Genomic DNA, 21199 nt, shown 5'->3' on the forward strand with positions numbered 1-21199 from the left:
CACCGCAACCACTTTACTTTTCCCCTTCTTCTCTTTCTTATTCTCCATTTAAGAACTGGTTTGCTATTGGGGCACTGGAATCAGGACTTCTGAGGCCTTGGAAAGCAGGACAAGGAGAAGTCCTGAAGGAGGAAACTGGGTGAAAGGGAATACTTGTGGTCATCTGGGGAGTGAGCCAACAGATGGAGGACCTCTCTCTCTGTCTCTACCTCTGTCTGTGGCCCTGTCTTTCAAATAAATAGCATAAATCTTAAAAAAAAAAAGAAACATCATTTTCACTTTTATGGAAAGGGGAATAACTGCTGTACAATGAAAAAGAAATTCCTTCATCAATAAAACTTAAAAATATTCAGAAATCATTTGCTGGAATATTGTATGTTCTTATGTGTTTGATTATAGATGACACAAATACACTATCTATATTCTGTTTTGGTTAAAATTTCTGCATGTGTGACTTCATTTTTTCATTATAACCCCAATTCTTTTAGTATCATAGGATGGAAAATGAGTTCTGTATAGGCCCCAATATAGGTTATTATTGGCAAGGACATGCTTAGTTTTCCTGTTCTAAATGTTCAAATGTTATTAACTTTAGAATAAATATATTTATTTACTATAATAATGCCTTTCCAAAAATTCTGTAAATCTCTATCTTCCTTTGTATATACTGATAATACTGCTGGAATTTACAGCTGTGTGTAATGCTGAAGAATTGAAACTGTCTTGTTCACAGCTTACAGGACTGAGCATGGCAACTTTACTGGAAGGAAGGTATATTCCCTACATACATTATATGACTCTTGCAAAAGCATGTATTGATACATAAAAGTCAAGTAAGTGTGGATTATGCTTTCTTAGGTGAAAAGAAGTCAGTAAATGCTAATGATTTAAGAGTCACAGGCATTTAGAATTAAAGGGATCTTATAATACAGTAATTGATTTTTATGATAACATTTATACATTTGTTTTTAATATGAGGTCAAATATTTTATTGAGTATAAAGTTAAATGGTGAGAAAATTTAGAGTATTTTCATGAACATAGAAATTTCATATTAGACTTCTTAATGTCAATTTGCATTTTAAAGCTTATTGCCTAGATTATTTCTGTAGTTTCTTTCAATACTAACAATAATATCTAGTACTTATTCTATGTACTAAATAATATACTTGGTCCCCTGTGTACAGAAGAAGCTGCTGGCTCCTAGCTTCAGACAGGCCTGGTTCTGTCCATTGAAGCTACTTGGATAGTGAACCAGTAGATGAAGTCTCTCTCTCTCAATCTAATAAAATTAAAAATAAAAAGTTTTATTCTATCTATTTGAATAGCAGAATGACAGGGAGGGAGGAAGGCAGAGAGATAAATTGATCATCCATCATCCATCCATCCTCAAATGGCTGCAACAGTTAGACTGGGCCAGATGGAAACCAGGAGCCAGAAACTCCATGATCTGGGTCACCCATGGGGTGACAGAGCCAAAGTATTTAAGCCATTTTCCACTGCTTTCCCAGGCACATTAGCAGGGAGCTGGAATAGAAGTGGAGCAGCTGGGACTTGGAGGTAGTAGCTCACCACACTGTACCACAGCACTGGTCTCATTTTTCTTAGAGATTTATTTAGTTGAAAGGCGGCTGACAGAGAGAAGGAGAGACAGAGTGAGAACTAACGGATTGTTAATCATTTCCAGGGTTCAATATAAAGAAAATTATTGGCAGTTTGGAGCTGACATTGTGGCTCAACATGTTCAACCACTGCCTGTGATGCCAGCACCGCCTATACATGCCAATTAATTGGGTTATTTGCTTGACGGTGTGAAATATATGCATATTTGAAAATTTTGAATGGTATTAACTCATTTGGGTTTTAAGATATGATGTTATATTTTAGGTCTTATAATGTTTTAAGTGATGATATTTTAAAGGCTTTTTCTGTGTTTTTTTTTTTTTTTAATTTTTTTTGACAGGCAGAGTGGACAGTGAGAGAGAGAGACAGAGAGAAAGGTCTTCCTTTGCCGTTGGTTCACCCTCCAATGGCCACCGCTGCAGCCGGTGCACCGCGCTGATCCGATGGCAGGAGCCAGGATCCAGGTGCTTTTCCTGGTCTCCCATGGGGTGCAGGGCCCAAGCACCTGGGCCATCCTCCACTGCACTCCCTGGCCATAGCAGAGAGCTGGCCTGGAAGAGGGGCAACCGGGACAGAATCCGGCACCCCGACCGGGACTAGAACCCGGTGTGCCGGCGCCGCAAGGTGGAGGATTAGCCTATTGAGCCACGGCGCCGGCTGGCTTTTTCTGTGTTCTATCAATAATGATAATTTTTTTTTTTTGCAGTGACCATAAGATTACCATTTAAGGCAGTATTAGGTAAGAATATTCAACAGAATAATTTCCCAATGAATTATAGTATATTAGGATATATTTTTTTGACAGGCAGAGTGGACAGTGAGAGAGAGAGACAGACAGAAAGGTCTTCCTTTTGCCATTGGTTCACCCTCCAATGGATGCCGCAGCTGGTGCGCTGTGGCTGGCACACCACACTGATCCAAGGGCAGGAGCCAGGTGCTTCTCCTGGTCTCCCATGGGGTGCAGGGTCCAAGCACTTGGGCCATCCTCCACTGTACTCCCTGGCCATAGCAGAGAGCTGACCTGGAAGAGGGGCAACCGGGACAGAATCCGATGCCCCGACCGGGGCTAGAACCCGGTGTGCTGGTGCCACTAGGTGGAGGATTAGCCCATTGAGCCACGGCACCAGGATATTTTTAATTTGAAAAATAAGATTTCTTTCAGAGCTCATAGAAAAGTTATATCCAATATTGAAGATATTTACACTTTTATCACTTTAACTATTTCACAAACCAAATAATAATTATATACTATTACAGCTTTTTTAAATTAAAAGCATTTAATGATAAAATAATATTTGTTTTAATTTCCTTACTCAAAATCTCAGAGAAAGTATTTCATTATTTATCAAATTCAGGAAAGTGTAAAAATAGGCTTCTATCATACCTAAAATATGGAAAAATTAGTGTGTAATAAATGGAGCTTTTCTCATCTTTTCTTGGAAGTCTCACAGAAAAACTTTTAATTACACTGATCAAAATTTTCTCAGCCTTACAAATTCTTGAAATCATTAGGTATTCCATGCTGTTCCTACTTAATATTACCATACATTAGAACTGATGGGATACTTAGTGTGGGAGACCTGGAAGAAGCTCCTGTCTCCTGGCTTTGGATCAGCACAGCTCCAGCCATTGCGGCCAATTGGGGAGTGAACCAGCAGAAGGAAGACCTCTCTGTCTGCCTCTCCTCTCTCTGTGTAGCTCTGACTTTCAAATAAATAAATAAATCTTTAAAAAAGAACTAATAGGATATTGAACTATTTTTTAAAAATAAAATTGAGGAGCTGGCATTTGGTATAGCTAGTTTTTGCAAGTTTTCTTAAATGGCATATTTAATTATAAAGATTCCAGCAATGGATAGAAAAATCATTATACCATACCAAGTAGTGCCTAATATAGGTATTTGGAAGCAGAAGATGTAGGTATTTTTTGAAAGAAGAAATAAATATGGAACAAATTATTCAGAAACTCTGTTTTCTTTCTTTTTCTGCTTTCTTTCCTCTTTACCCAGCCTCCATTTTTGAGACCTGACACCATTTTACTGATGTTGGAAGAAGAAATGGGAAATTTCTAACAGAAGTCTGTACTTAATTTCATTAGCTTTGGTATAACACTACTAAATATATAATTAATATTTTAAGTTATAACAATTGTAAAATATAAAAATAAAAATAATGTACCCTTAGGTTAAATGAATTGTGATAAGTGCATTTCCTCTAGCTACCTCCCCTATACCTTAGGACATTTAAGAAGCCATATTGTGCTGGAGCAGAGAGAAGAGGAAAGAAACAAACAGAAGTCAGAAGATCTTAGTTTTGGATGCTGCAAGGAACAGCAAGACTAAAACAGAATTCTATAGCTAATTTAGAATTTTTGATCCAAATTTGTGAAGGCTATGGTGGTTGCTTGGATTTAAGGAGCATAACTCTTATTCCTTTCAACAACCTTATTCAACAACATGATTGCTGATTCTTCATTCCAACAAAAGATTTAGAGATTTGCTTTCAGGAGAGATAGACAAAGAAAATCTTCATAGAGGACTGCACTATCAAAGATGAGACACTATTTTCAACACACTTCTCTCTAGAGAATTGGCTTCAATAGATGATGTGACCTATACAGACTGACATTTGGACATCCTCCAACAAAGGATCTCAGGTTCTACATAGTCCCCTACAGTGGGCTAGCCATATGACAACCCTACATAGAATTTATAAACAGTTATTTTGTGTGTGTGTTTATTTTTAATTGTTTACAGAATCTCTATAACCTATTTAAGTGAAATTTGGGGCATTAACCTTATTTACTATGTCTAGTCAACTCTGCACCTCATTGAAAAGTGCTCTGGAGATCCAGAGGTGTTTGTTTTTGTAATCTCCTTTCTAGTATTTTCACCATTTGAAATTTATAGATATCCAACTATAATGAGATTATTTTCAGGTAGAATCACAAAGCTGTGCTCCATATAGATGTTTTATTTTCTGTTTCTGATTAATAGTACTTAATTCTGGAAATTAACCATTTTCTGAAATGCTTTCAAAATTGGCACCAATATTTATTACTCAAGATCGTAGATATTTGTAATATTTTACTATTCTAACTAGTTTCCTACTTGTTTGCTACTTTCATAGAAAAGTTAGGATTAGAAGAATAGCATCTAACTGAGAAGTAGTGAATTTAAGTAATTTGCTTCATGTTATGTACATAAATATGATTGCATTGTACATTAATTTCTATGGCTTCTGTTTTATCAAAGTGCTGTATTCCATTTATTAAAATTTGTAGTTATTGTTTCATCTCTAAATTAATTAATTTTCAAAAAATCACCTTATGTTTGTTTTTACCTAAGGAACCTATGCTTAAGAATAAAAAACAAAAACTTAAAGATAATTTACATAAACATTCAGATAGTTCTGTAGCTTATTTCCTTTCAAATATTTTTCATAGTCTACCATGTAAGGTTAAGTTGAAAGTGTTTTATCATGTATTTGCAGTTCTAATCCTTAATATCTTGATTCTTTATATGATTTATTTAACATGCCTTAATTACTGCCATATGCCATCTGCTGAGGCCACTAAGCAAGAAAATAATCCTCTTGGAGGCTTCAAAACTGATGGTATCTTATGATAAGTACTCAAACATCTTTTTGCTCTTAGAGTACAAAAGAGTCACCCTAACTAGTCTCCGGTCAGGAAAGGATTCTTAGAAGAAAGTGATGTGTCTGGACTGGCCTTTCAGAATGAAGTGAAATTCACTGAGAAAAAAGATGGACACACTGTGCCAAATGAGACATATAGTCCCACACCTAGGGACAGCAGAGTGAAGTACACAACTCATGTACATACAGTTCAGCATAGCTCAAGCCACATAGTTCTATGAAAATAGGAGATAGATTAGAAAGAGTAAGATATTAGAGGATCTAGTATGCCAAACTCAGGAATTTGCATTTTAATCTAAATGCTATTGATGGAATTGTAAAGCAGTATGTGACTGGATAAAATTTACCTTTTAAGAGCTCTCTGCAGTGGCATTGAAGGTTGGAGATTGAAGGTGGGCAAATCATGCCAGAGATCCTGTGATTACCTTAATTCCATGCTATAAGCAAGGTGCTGTTTGTGTGTGTAAGGAAGTTATAATCTGACAGAACACAATGCATTTTTTTTTTTTTTTGACAGGCAGAGTGGACAGTGAGAGAGACAGAGAGAAAGGTCTTCCTTTTCCATTAGTTCACCCCCTAGTGGCCGCTGCAGCCACTTCAGATCTTCCTGATCTGAAGCCAGGAGCCAGGTGCTTCTCCTGGTCTCCCATGCAGGTGCAGCGCCCAAGCACTTGGGCCATCCTCCACTTCACTCCTGGGTCATAGCAGACAGCTGGACTGGAAGAGGAGCAACCAGGACAGAATCCAGTGTGCCCCAACCAGGACTAGAACTTGAGGTGCTGGTGCCACAGGCAGAGGATTAGTCTATTGAGCCACGGCACCGGCCCACAATGCATTTTATATCTAGGCATTGTGTGAACTTATTTAAAATAAATATTATGTAATTATTTTTAAAATAGATTTCCAAAATAATGGAAATGGCCCATGTCTCTGGGCCCCTGCTACCCCTGTGGGAGAACCATAAGAATCTTTTGGCTCCTAACTTCAGCCTGTCCCAGTCTCAGATATGTAGCCATCTGGGAAGTGAAACAATAAATGGAAGATCTCTCTGTGTGTCTTTCCTTTCTCTCTGTAGCTCTTTCTGTCTCATAACTAAATAAATCCTGGGGCCAGTGCTATAGCACAATGGGTTAAAGCCCTGGGCTGAAGTGCCAGCATCCCATATGGGTGCTGGCTGTAGTCCTGGCTGCTCCTCTTCTGATCCAGCTCTGTGCTATGGCCTGGGAAAGCAATAGGTGATGGCCCAAGTGCTTGGGCCCCTGCACCACATAGGAGACCTGGACGAAGCTCCTGGCTCCTGGCTTTGGATCAGCACAGCTCTGGCCATTGCTGCCATCTGAAGAGTGAACAAGCAGATATAAGACCTCTGTCTTTACCTCTCTCTGTAACTCTGTCTTTCAAATAAATAAAATAAATCTTTAAAAAAAAAGAATATGGAGGAGAGCACGGCAGGCAGTGTCACGCATGCAGAACCGCCAGGGAGTTGCTGCTGCGGACTCTTCCCTGTCATAGTCTGAGTTCCCACTGGAGCTTGCTGTAGGCTATTAGAAAACGCCAAGTAGAAAGTTTGCAGATGGTGAAGTGGTAAGAGGTCGGTGGCCCAGAGTTCACTTTATTATGAAGTGGAGATTTTGAGCCACGATGACAAATCTCAACTATACACTGTAAAATACGAGCATGGAACTGAGCTGGAATTGGAGGAAAGTGACATCAAGCCTTTAACTACTTTTAAGCAAAATAAAAGTGGCTCAACCTCCAGTTCTCCCTCCAGATGGTGGGGGAGCAAAGGGAGTCGAGGGAGTCAGTCAAGATCACACTCCCAGGCCCCTGGTTGACCACCTAGAAGTTCCCAAAGATCTGCCTCCACTTCCCACCAGCCTGACATTCAGGAAACAAAGAGGGAAATATTGGAAGTCAAATTGACTCCTCTGGTGTTGAGGCCATTTGGAAATAGCATCAGCAGATACAATGGGGAAGCAGAGCATGTGGAGTGGAATGTGGAGAAGAATGAGCTGCCTGATAAGAACACACAGGAAAATTCCATTTACCACAAGGAGCAGTTACGTATCTACACAGTATAGCCTTCATCCTAGAAGAGATCAAATTAAAAAAACAGATTTTAATGAAGAAAAACTTGTTACCAAAAGACCTGCATTGTTCAGGACCTATGAAGTGAGCACCACCCAGACAGAGGACCTGGAGTTCAGAGGAGTCCCTGGTGTGTTCCTCATCATGATTGGCCTGCCTGTCTTCCTCTTCCTGTTGCTGTTGATGTGTAAACAGGATGAGTTCAGTCTTCTCAACTTCCCTCCTCCTCTGCCAGCTTGGGATGATTTCTGGGAAATGAGAGTGTTTGGGGTCTACCTCCTCTGGTTTTTCATTCAAGCTCTGTTCTACCTACTGCCAATTGGGCAGGTTGTAGAAGGAATGCCTCTTATTAATGGGAGAAGACTCAAGAACAGATTAAATGGTTTCTACGCATTCCTCCTGACATCAGCTGTTGGAGCCTGGAGCTCCATTACATGTACCCTAATTTCCTTCAGTTTGTGCTCACAGCCACTGTGTTTTCTGCTCTTTGAAAGCACCCAGAGAAGAATTGTCACCTGCCAGCTCTGGAAATGTTGTCTATGATTTCTTCATTGGCCATGAATTAAATCCTTGAATTGGTACTTTTGATCTCAAATACTTTTGTGAATTGCACCCTGGATTGATTGGATGGGTGCTTATTAACTTGGTGTTGCTTTTGACTGAAGTGAAATTAAACAACCGTGCTGCTCCATCCTTGTAAATGATTTTGGCTAACAGTTTCCAGCTCTTATATGTGGTAGATACTCTCTGGAATGAGGAAGCAGTGGTGACACCATGGATATCATCTGTGTTGGATTCGGATTCATGCTGGCTTTTGGAGATCTGGTGTGGGTGTCATTTATCTACAGCTTCTAAGCCTTTTACTAAGTCCATCATCTTAATGAAGTGTCTTGGCCATTGGCTTCTTTAATTATTGTTCTGAAACTCTCAGGGTATGTGATCTTCTGATGCGCAAATTCTCAGGAAAAATGCATTCTGGTAAAACCGGACTGATCCCAAGCTGGCACATTTGAAAACCATTCATACTTCGATGGAAATGTCTCCTCATCTCTGGATGGTGGGGCTTTGTCCGCCACCACAGTTACTTGGGTGATCTCCTGATGGTGCTGGCTTGGTCCATCCATGCAGCTTCTCACACACGCTGCCCTACTTCTATGTCATCTACTTCACAGTGCTGCTCCTGCATCACAAGGCCCATGATGAGCACTGCTGCCAGAGCAAGTACAGCCTGGCCTGGGAGAAGTACTGCCACCGCGTGCCCTGCCCCTCATGCCCTGCCTATACTAGGCCAGCAGAACCCAAAATGAATTCCCTCTCCTTGCACTGATGGGACCTGTAAGTTTCTTTCTTTCCCAAGACAGGACTACAGAGCCGAGTAGGAGGTCTTTTAATATAGCTCCATTTCTTTTTATGATAGCAATAAGGAAAAATGCAAACAAAATATTAGAATTAGCATTTTAATGGAGAATTTGTAATCCTTAAAAATCTGAAAATAAAATTCTTATTATAAATGCACTTGCAAAGAATAGTATTGATGCTTATGGCTTGTTGTTTACTTTGAATTTTTGACTGTTTACTTCACCAGTTCTTGACTACATGAAAAATACTGTTACACTTAAATTGCATTTACATTTATTGCATCAAGAATAGAATTTTCATTTATTAGTGATATGATTTAAAATTCAAAACTCATGCTCTGTTAAATCCTGTTATGTAAAAAGTGATGAGAGACAGTAGCAAGCACCATCTAAAGGAAACCATTAGTAGCAGTTGGCTTAACCTCAACTTCTAGAAATTTACCTTTGCAAATGTAGTATAGCTTATACTTTTATGTAATATATGGTGACTTGAGATTTTTCTGTATTTTGAATGTGAGATAATTGTGAGGACTAAATATTTTTTAACAGAAACATTTTCAGTATTTTAAATTTTTATACAATAACACATGAATTAAAAAGTCTGCTGAAATTAGAATCAATATTGTATAGAAGATGCTGTTAAAACATAGGAAGAGTATGTTTCCTAGTCCAAAGTTTGTGAATTTGGTTTTGCTACCTCAACTGCAGGTGTTTCTTTGCCCTTTTTTTTTTTCTTTTTGACAGGCAGAGTGGACAGTGAGAGAGAGAGACAGAGAGAATGGTCTTCCTTTTTCCATTGGTTCAGCCTCCAATGGCTGCTGCGGCCGGCGTGCTGCGGCCGGTGCACCACGCTGATCTGAAGCCAGGAGCTAGGTGCCTGCCTCCCATGCGGGTGCAGGGCCCAAGCACTTGGGCCATCCTCCACTGCACTCCCGGGCCACAGCAGAGAGCTGGCCTGGAAGAGGGGCAACCGGGACAGAATCCAGCGCCCCGACTGGGACTAGAACCTGGTGTGCTGGCGCCGCAGGCAGAGGATTAGCCTATTGAGACACAGCGCCAGCCTTTTTGCCCTTTAAAACTGCTGCAAATAGAAAAAAAGGGATTTTTGAAGTAACATCCCTATTTAAACATTTTTACACACACTGGTGTTTGGAAATTTTCCATTTTAGGCTAATATTTTTATTGGTTTTTGACTTTTTAAATCCAACAGTGTTTTTGGTACTGTTTAGCTCAGGCAGTGCTTACTGTATTTTATGCATTCTTTATATTTACTATCTACAAAGAAAGGATAGTTTAAAATCATTTCTGTCTTTTAGTTTAACAGATGTGCATAAGGTAGCTATAACCGTTAAAGTTCTAGTGAAGTTGTTACAGTCTAATAATGTAACAGTAGCAAATTCACTCAACTTTTATATTCAGAGTTAAATTGTTCTCAGTATCTTAAACATAGGGAAGTGTAATACATAAGAGTATGTATGTTGGGTTTTAAATATTCCTTTTATATATGAGCCATTTGAATATGCAGCGTTCATTCTGCATTGCAATTTGAAGTGCATATAATGTAGCATATGTGAATGTGATCATGGAGTTGGCTTGTTCTAGCAGTCTGCATTTTACAATCTTTTTTTTTTTTTACAGGCAGAGTGGACAGTAAGAGAGAGAGAGACAGAAAGAAAGGTCTTCCTTTGCCGTTGGTTCACCCTCCAATGGCCACCGCGGCTGGCGTGCAGCGGCTGGTGCACCACGCTGATCCGAAGGCAGAAGCGGGGTGCTTCTCCTGGTCTCCCATGGGGTGCAGGGCCCAAGCACTTGGGCCATCCTCCACTGCACTTCCGGGCCATAGCAGAGAGCTGGCCTGGAAGAGGGGCAACCGGGACAGAATCCAGCACATTTTATAAGTATAACCCTAGGAATACAGTGATTCTCTCCACCACACCCACCCTCCCACCTGGTCTCCAACCCCCCCCTCCTTTCTCTCCCATCCCCTGTCCCATTCTCCACTAAGCTCCATTTTCGATTAACTGCATACACAAAAGACCAACTCTATACTAAGTAAAAAGTTCAACAATTCCCATAAAAAAAAACAGTTCCTTGATTGTTGATACAAGAACTTTTCAAAATAATTGCATCTTATAGTTAATTTCAAATCTTTCTTTTTTTTTAGAAACTTAACTTTAAACAAGCACCCAAGAATGATACATCTTTTGTGAACACTTATACATAGTAATAATACAATTCCTTGAATAGAGGACCTTCATGAGAAGTTAGTGCATGGTGACTCTTAATTTAATAAATAACACTCTTTATGTATGACATCAATGATAACTCAAGGCTAATTTTTGCTTTTATTTTTTAAATTTATGTTTTAAGGAATATAAATTTCTTAAGCACAACATTAGAAATAGGAAGCCTTTTGAATCCACAAATGCTACCAGTATTTAGACAAAGCCATAAGCAAAGTGGAAGTTCTCTCCACCTTTCAGAGAAAAGTACCTCCTTCTTTGATGACCACCTCTTTCCAATGGGGTCTCACCCACCGAGATCCTTTATGTAGGAGATTTTTTGCCACAGTGTCTTGGCTTTCCATGCCTGAAATGTTCTCCTGTGCTTTTCAGCCAGGCCAGAATGCTTTAAGGGATGATTCTGAGGTCAGAGTGCTATTTAAAGTGATTGTCATTCTATGAGTCTGTTGTGAGGATTCTATTATTATTATTACCATTCAACCCTATCCATATGATCACTTTAACACTTAAGATGGTATTTTTGGGGCTGGCACTGTGGCGCAGTGAGTTAATTCCCTGGCCTGAAGTGCTGGCATCCCATATGGGCACTGATTCCAATCCTGGTTGTTCCTCTTCAGATCCAGCTCTCTGATATGGCCTAGGATAGCAGTAGAAGATGGCCCAAGTCCTTGGGCCCCTGCACCCACACTTCAGATCGGTGCAGCTCTGGCCATTTCAGCCATCTCAGGAGTGAACCACGGGATGGAAGACCTCTCTATCTCTACCTCTCTCTGTAACTCTGTGTTTCAAATAAATAAAATAAAGTGTTAAAAAATGACGGTATTTTTACCATGCAGCCTAAGGGGATTTGGGGTCCTATGGCAAGTTTTTAACTGTACCCTTAGAAGTAAGTCCGTAGGAGTGTATGCTGAACTATAAAGCTTTATAGTTACAAGCTTCATATGCTTCATAATTGGAACTTTAGGAACATGATGATTCTTCCCACTGTGCTTGCCCTCCCATTCATACTCCCACCCCACTTGTCCCTCTCTTATCCCCACTCTTATTTTTTACTGAGATCTTAATACCAAATGACACTTTCTGATAAAACCTATGAAAACTGCAGATGAACATTACTCAAAACCAAATATAGGGTCTGGCACTGTGGCATAGCAGGTAAAGCTGCTTGCCTCCAGTGCCGGCATCCCATATGGTGCTGCTTTGAGACCCAGCTGCTCCACTTCTGATCCAGCTCTCTGCTATAGCCTGTGAAAGAAGTAGAAGATGGACCAAATATTTGGGCCCCTGCACCCCTTAGGGAGACCCAGAAGAAGCTCCTGGATCCTGGTTTTGGATCAGTGCAGCTCCAGCCATTGCAGATACCTGGGGAATGAATCGGCATATGGAAGACACACACACACTCTCTCTCTCTATCCCTCCCTCCTTCCCTCCCTCCCTCCCTTTCACTGCCTCTGCCTTTCTGTAACTCTGCCTTTCAAATAAATAAATACATCTTTACAAAAAAAAAGAAACAAGTACTCATCACCGACATTGTGGCATAGAGGGTAAAGCCAGCATCTTTAAATTTAGCAAAGATATACCTTGTTCAATGAGCGTACTTTGTGTAGTTCTTTTTGTCAGTGTATATACTTTAGAAATTGATTACAGCAGAAAACACATATGAACATATATTTAAAAAAATGTGTCCTTTAGGAAAATTTTAGACCAATAGAGCTAACAAAAAAATGTACAAATGTGAACTTTTGAATAAAAATCTAGCTTTCATGAATGCATGGTGTTATAAACCACACTAATATATCACTGAGAACCAGAAGTAAATTGGACTGTCTTATTTTGTGATTTTAAATCTAACATCCTTTACTTTTCCTGCACAGAAGGTAAATTATGTTGTGATATGAAACTCAGTCTAAGTTTAGATACACAGGGGCAAGTTGCTTGCTCTAATGAAAACAAATTTGTTAGATCACTTACCCCATATACTCCACTACCTTTAAAATAATATATCTATCATAGTGCATCATGAAGAAAATATATTTATGCCTAAAAACTTAAGTACAACTATTGCAAACTGTTCAACAAAACTTAAAGTTGTATGTTTTCAATATTGTGAAATGCAACATTTTTCTTTGCTTCCAAATAAAAGCATGTCACAGTTTAATGTCTTGAGAATAAGAAGTGACAGTTTATAAAGTGAAATACATTTTAAGGAGAGAATTTATAATGTTCATTTTGAACCATTTATAAAATGTTCATTTTGAAATGCATCTTCCACTTCATTTGCATTTTAAAATTGTAACATTATCTATATATAAGTATTTTCATTCATCCTTACTGGTTATTGCAAACTACCACCTACCAGAATTGCTTCCAACCATTTACAATTTGTTTCTTGACTTCAATTAGCAATAATCGCGCCTCAGATAAACCTCATTGGCTATGATACTGCCACTGTGCAAAACTGTCTCTTCACTTCAAAGAAAAATAATTGATATATCTCTTGAGAAAACAAGTAAATAAAACAATTTGGCATCATTTTACAAAATTGAAGTCCATAGAACTCTAAAACCACTGCAGGAATATTCTATAAACATGTACTAATACATATTGTTCTTACAATATAGTCATACCCATGTCATATGAGAGGAATTCCTTAATCAATGTTCAAAATTTTCACATTTTTCTCAGTATTTAATATGGTGACTGTAGCTGGACACAAGAAATTCTCTTTTTTAATATTTATTTATTTATTTATTTGAAAGGCAGAGTTACAGAGAGGCAGAGGCAGAAGGGGTCAGAGAGAGGTCTTCTATCTGCTGGTTCACTCCCTGGATGGCTGCAACAGTGGAAGCTGCACTGATCTGAAGCCAGGATCCAGGAGCTTCTTCCAGGTCTCCCATGTGGGTGCACGAGCCTAAGGACTTGGGCCATTTTCTACTGCTTTCCCAGGCCATAGAAAAGAGTTGGATTGGACAGGGAGCAGCCAGGTCTCAAACCATCACCCATGTGGGATGCCAGCACTGCAGGCAACAGCTTTACCCACTCTGCCACAATGCTGGTCCCACACAAGTGATTCTCTAAAATTAAAAGAAACAATTTGGGTATGATCACTTTTCAAGTCTTCTTATTTTTCTGGGACAGAGTGCTTTCTTTGAATTTAGGCTGACAAGGATTCAGCCTACTCCACAAAGAAAAATGCCTAAATATTAGAGCATTGCTCCTGACCCCTCCTCAGTTGTTCCTCTATATGGGATTTATTAATGACTCACATGATTGGAGATATGGGGAGGAGTAAATGAGCTACCATACTTCCTTGTGTTGTACTTAGGATGTTTTTAGGATGCCTACAAATGAACATGAGTTCTTGTCTGCCCTCATTTATACTGTAAATTTAGCACAAAATCTGTGCTCTGTTAGTGACTAGGTAAGGATACAAGGTACTGCAGCAACAGAAGAGAGTCTTTTTTTTTGCTAAGCACCAAGACTAATAACTCTGGGATATAAAGCTCACCTTTCCTTCCATGTCTAGGTTTGAATCAATCAGAATGCAGAGAAAGTAGGAATGTAAGTTATGAACACTCTTCACTGCCACAAATTTTATGATACTCATGTCAGGAATGACTTAAAATTTAAACAAAAATACCATAGTAAATTCAATAGTAAAAAGTAAAAATCAATATCTACATTTGTAATTAAAATTCACATCTATAATTATATCTACTTTCACATGATTTGACAGGAATTATTATCTGGGATGCGTATTTAACAGTGCCTTTTAACAGGTCTTCAAAGAGGGAGGTGCCTTTCTCTGAAGGGAGGAGAGAACCTCCACTTTGACTATGACCGTGTCTAAACAAGATAAGAGTCGGAGAACTCAAGGGGCTTCCATAGCCTTGGAAACTCATGACTGGTGCATAGGGAGATTACTGATGCCATAAACAGGAGTGTCAATTTGTAAAGTCAACAACAGGAGTCACTGTGCACTTACTCCTCATGTAGGATCTCTGTCCTTAATGTGCTGTACACTGAGGCTTAATGCTATAACGAGTACTCAAACAGTATATTTCACTTTGTGTTTCTATGGGGGTGCAAACGATCGAAATCTTTACTTAATGTACACTAAACTGATCTTCTGTAAAAAAAAAAAAAGAAATTATCAATTCCCAACTTGACTCTCACTGGGATTAAACATGACAATAGGTCTGATCTGATTTCATCATCATTTAAAAAAAATCATCTATTATTTTTCACTTTATGTTTCTGTGTGGGAGCAAACTGTTGAAATCCTTACTTAAGGTATACTAAGCTGATCTTCTGTATATTAAGATAATTGAAAATGAATCTTGATGTGAATGGAAGGGGAGAGGGAGTGGGAAAGGGGAGGGTTGTGGGTGGGAGGGACGGTATGGGGGGGGAAGCCATTGTAACCCATGAGTCGTACTTTGAAAATTTATATTCATTAAATAAAAGATAAAAAAACAGTGCCTTTTATAATTTTAATATTGTATCAAAATATAACCCTTGAAACCCTTGGGAAGTTGATGCTATAAACATGTTTACCAAAAAATTAAATACCTTGGAAAAATTTAACTAAATATGTGAAAGATCTCCACAATGGAAATTATAAAACATTAAAGAAAAAAAAAAAACAGAAGCACACACAAGAAAATGGAAAAATCTTCCATGTTTGTGGATTGGAAGAATTAATATCATAAAAATGTTCAAACTAGCCAAAGCAATTTATAGATTCAATGAAATCCCAGTAAAATTACCAAGGACATTATTCTCAGATTTGTATGGAAACACAAGAGACCTCAAATAGCTAAAGAAATTTTAAACAAGGAAAATAAAGTCAGAATCATCACAATACTAGATTTCAAGATGTACTACAGGGTCAGGGCAGTTATAAACAAAATAGCCTAGAAGTGGCACAAAAATAGACATGTACACTAAAGAAACAAAACATAAACCACAGAAGTTAATCCATGCATCCATAATCAACCAATGAGCTAAAAATCAATCCCTGAAGAAAAGACTGTCTCTTTAACAAATGGTGCTGGAGAAATTGGACCTTTACATTCAGAAGTATGAAATAAGACCTGTATTAACACCCTATACAAAATCAACTCACAATTGATCAAGGATCTACATCTATGACCTGATCCTATCAAATTACTAGAGGAAAACATTGGGGAAACTCTGCAAGACATTGGCATAGGCAAAGATGTCTTGGAAAAGACCTCAGAAGCACAGGCAATGAAAAAAAGAGGCAAAAGCAAAGAAGCTTCCGTGTTGCAAAGAAAACACTCAGCAGCAAGGTGAACGTACAGAATGGAAGAATATAGTTGTACTCTATATAATTGATAAAGGGTTAATATCCAATATCTATAAAGACCTGAAGGGACTCAACTACAACAACAAGAAAACAATGTAGTTAAGAAATGGGCAAAGGACATGAACAGAAATTTTTCAAAGGATGCAATATAAATGGCTGAGAGACACATGCAAAGATGCTCAGTATCTCTAACCCTCAGGGAAATGCAAAGAAAACCACAATGAAGTTTCATTTCATCTCAGTTAGAATGTCTATTACCCAAAAACCAAAAAAATAATAAAATGCTGGTAAGGATGTGAGGGAAAAAGTTACCCTAATACACTGTTGGTGGGAATGTAAAGTGGTATAACCATTATGGAAGACAGTAAGGATATTCCTCAGAAGTCTGAAAATAGATCTACGATATGAAATCAGATGAAATGTACAAGATGAATTCAGCCTATGGAAGAGTTATTTCTAACCCTCATGTTTTTTGCAGCTTGAATGAAAATAACTAAGATATGAAATCAAGTCAGATTTCTATTAACTGATGACTGAATGAAGAAAATGAGTAGCATGGAATACTACTCAGTCATAAAAAAGAATAAAATCCTGTCTTTGCAACAGATGGATGCAACTGGAAACCATGATGTTTATTGAAATAAGCCATTCAAGAAAGACAAATATCATGTTTTCCCTGATATATGTGAATTAATAAGGATATAAAAAGTATAAGAATGAAGTGGACATATGATTTGATTATTGTTTTTTGCCCTTATATATATTCTAGTGAAACTGTGGTATTTGTACTTTTTATTTGCTGAATATTATGGTTAGTGGTGCACTAAATCTGAGCTTATAAAGGAAATTATTAAATTATGTTTTTTTCAATTTTATGTTTTTGCAAAAATTAAAGAAAAAAAGAAGGGTGAAGAGGGGTGAAGGAGAGAGAGAAGGAACTATGGTTATCTTCTTAGAATTGTGCCTATAAAATACATGAAATCTGTAAATGGTATGCTGAATGTCAAGGATCAAAAAAATTCTAAAGTGCTGCAAATATTATGAAGTGAAAAGCAATATGCTGGCATTATTGTGACAAGGAATAAGTATTTTGTTTGAAACAATACTAATGTGACAGGAGAAAAGAGAAATTACCTAAAAATAGAGCATTCAAATTACATTAAATCTGTATTTGTGGTAGTTATATATTCAAAGACAGCAACAAAATATAAACGTTGCTGGTGTTTTAAAAACATGGTAATTATCATGAGAAGCAATTGTTAATTTTGTGGAGCAACTAATTTAAAATGAAAAAGCAAGATTACACTTTTTCTGTCCTCCCAGAATTTCACTTTTATAGTAATTATTGTTCATTTTACAAAATATCAATTTACCATGTGATGGGAAAATCTTGGTCCTTTCCTACAGATGGTTTGAAAAGCACTGCTCTAGCAACATGCTAGAATGTACCATTAAAAATGTATTTACATTATACAGAGTATAAATATTTAATTAATTTAATAATAAGCTCATTCTTAAGCGTAGGTTTTCTAATTATACCCATGAGCTTTCTAATTATACTCACATTCCATTTCTCAGAATACAAGTAGATTTGCATATTACTAATTTAACTTTATATTTTCTTACCTGTATTTGCGTACTGTATCAGTCTGGGTTCTTAATGGAGGAATTTGCATATATTTACACATATACTATATATATATATATACTTTATTTAGATGATGGTAGATATTAATCACATGTACAATATGTCTACACAGCAACATCAATAACAGTGTTTGGTCAAACTCAGCACAACAGCCCAACTAAGTTGACTGAGTTGAGTTAATATTTACAATAGGATCCTTATCAATTTTGAATCCAAAACATCTCCTAAAACAAATGTAATCCCCAAAGAAATAACAGTCCTACTTCCATGTCAAATAATACAAAAATACTTAGAACCAAAAATGCACAAACTCCCTAAAAGAGCATGCACATTCCTTGAATAAACAGTCACTCTTCTTGATATCTTGTAACTAAAATTTTTAGGATTTAAAGTTAAAAATACTTAAATACTCTGAGGCAAACTGTTATATGATAACATGATAAAATGGAGCAGTATTTAAAGCACAGAAATATTTACATAAACACATTCATAACAAAATAATGAAGTAATATTCAATGACTACCACCCTAGGCTCTAGCTCCCACTGCCATGGCTGGAAGCCAGGTGACCCCATGGGCCAACCACCAGTGTCAGCTCTACCCCCCATCCTAATGGGATTTGCTGCTCATACTTTGCTGCCCACCCCCAAGTAAGGTTTTAAGTGGAGCTGTTTCGGAATACATGTCTCTTTCTCTCCATCTCCTAATCTCTCACTCTCTTTCTTGATATCTCTCTTGCACTCTCCTTCTCCCTCTTTTCCTTCTCTGCCCCTTCCATCAGGTCTGTTGGGATTCCCCCAATAAACCCTTTCCCTTAAAACAAAAGAAAACAAAACAAAAAAGAAATCATCATAAAAATCTCAGTTGTGATAGAATTTGTAACTACTGTGTATCACTGCCCATTCCATAATCCTTTTGTCTTATCAGAACCTCAGCTTGTCATTCTCCTTTAGCTCATGAGAAAACATTTGTTTTCAGTTATTGTACAAAACACAGCATTACACTCAATTGCTGCCACCATGTGAGTTAAACCAGTTGAGCAAATCTAAATAATACATTGCAAACCTTATTAAAACTTATCTAAGAATATGAGAGGTAAACTGCACCAAGCTTCAAGACTTTCGTATAAGTAATGATGTTGGGATCCAGTGATCTGAAGTATGCTGGGATCCATTCTTATAAAAAAAAGTCTCCTTTTTGGGATGGACTTCAGTTCCTACCAGGAAAGAAGGCTGACAGTTAGTAGGCTTTCAAGAGGCAGCACAGTTCGCACTCCCTGAACTATTTTACTTGGTAAAAAGATCTTCCAGCTATACAATGAACTCAAACAGGGAAAGAATTTTGTAGTAGTTCTGAGATGCGGGTTATAAAACCACAACTTTTACTATAAAACCAGAAAGAGCCGGTGCCGTGGCTCAATAGGCTAATCCTCCACCTTGCAGTGCCGGCACACCGGGTTCTAGTCCCGGACAGGGCGCTGGATTCTGTCCTGGTTGCCCCTCTTCCAGGCCAGCTCTCTGCTGTGGCCAGGGAGTGCAGTGGAGGATGGCCCAAGTGCTTGGGCCCTGCACCCCATGGGAGACCAGGATAAGTACCTGGCTCCTGCCATTGGATCAGCGTGGTGCGCCGGCCACAGCGCGCCGGCCACAGCGGCCATTGGAGGGTGAACCAACAGCAAAGGAAGACCTTTCTCTCTGTCTCTCTCTCACTGTCCACTCTGCCTGTCAAAAAAAAAAAAAAAAAAACAAAACAGAAAGATACTCTGGTAGCAGAGATATTCCTGGTGAGAAAATACACTCTTGGGATTTCATGGCTAGCCTTGATAGGATCACAACCCAGAAACCATAGATGTTCTCAAGAAAGAACATATCATCTATAGCAACCAAATATGTACCACTTGAAAACTAGCTATTGGTGTGATACTGGGTTGCAGTGATGACTGGGTATTTGCCTATGCTGTATCAAGTGACTAATCCATAAGCCGTACTTTGGAAATTTATATTCATTAAATAAAAGTTTTAAAAAAACACTAAATAAATGAATGATTGAACATCACTATATCCCCTAGTCCAACAAGTACAAAGGAATAAACTGTGAGAAATGTGAGAGCCTAATAAATATGTGGTAGTCTTTTAAAATTAGGAAGAAAAGCAGTCTTTAAAGATTCGTGCAAGAAAAAGATGAAACATAACCTTTTGCTAGACTACATTTACTCCCCAACACACCCATGTCTGGCATGCCTGCCTTGTCTGATGTTCAATAAAGCCAAGTAAAGAAGTAAACCAACCTATGGAGAGGTCCAGCAATTGCCTTGAGCTCCAAGAAAGTACTTTCTAGGTAGTTGGAAGTTCCTGGATGATAACAATATTTTCTTTACTTGGTAGCCTTGGGTTATAGGATATCAGTTTTATCTCCAGAATAGTGAGAGGCTAAGAGCAACCATGTAGGCAGTCAATTCTGTGATATGACCTGCCCCAGATAAAATACTGGACACTAAGGCACAGATGAGCTTCCCTGGTTGGCAGCATACCACATGAATTGCCACATACGATTTCTGAGGAAATTAGTTTGCCCTCTACCACTCCACTGGGAGAGGAGTGTGATAGACCACAAATGTGAGTACAACAATTTTTAGTAAGTTCTATGAGTCTTGCTGGTATATTATTGAACCTGAGTGTAATCCTGGATATTCCTAAACTTGTAGTTGATGCTAGAAGTGAGGGTAGTCTTGTGGTGCTGAAGTCTACATAAATACACCTAACCCAAGTGGTATTAGAAGAAGGATGAAGTCGATAAATGAACTATTTTGCTTTTCTTCATGTTTCTTGCATGTTAATTATGAGCCTTAGACTCTATGTCTTAAAATATATTCATATTAGGGCCTCTCTCACATCCTTAAAAATCATAAATAATCAAAGTGGAGGTTCTCTCCTCCCTTCAGAGAAAGGTACCTCCTTCTTTGAAGACCTGTTCTTTCCACTGAGATCTCACTCACAGAGATCTTTTGCCAGAGTGTCTTGGCTTTCCATGCCTGAAATACTCTCATGGGCTTTTCAGCCAGATCCGAGTGCCTTTAGGGCTGATTCTGAGGCCAGAGTGCTATTTAGGGCATCTGCCATTCTATGAGTCTGCTGAGTATCTCACTTCCCATGTTGGATCACTCTCCCCTTTATTTATTCTATCGGTTAGTGTTAGCAGGTACTAGACTTGCTTATGTGCTCCCTTTGACTCTTAGTCCTTTCATTATGATCAA

General features: G+C 38.3%; 1 protein-coding gene and 1 pseudogene across 1 annotated transcript in view; both read right to left on the reverse strand.

Moving 5' to 3' along the window:
- Window positions 1–21199, reverse strand: part of LOC103347276 (uncharacterized) — a 366450-nt gene that overhangs the window by 69066 nt on the left and 276185 nt on the right.
- On the reverse strand, window positions 13320–13427 carry LOC127489453 (U4 spliceosomal RNA; annotated as a pseudogene).

Source organism: Oryctolagus cuniculus, chromosome 15 (genome assembly GCF_051225735.1).
Source record: "Oryctolagus cuniculus isolate XC-2025 breed Fujian yellow rabbit chromosome 15, ASM5122573v1, whole genome shotgun sequence".
NCBI lineage: Eukaryota > Metazoa > Chordata > Mammalia > Lagomorpha > Leporidae > Oryctolagus > Oryctolagus cuniculus.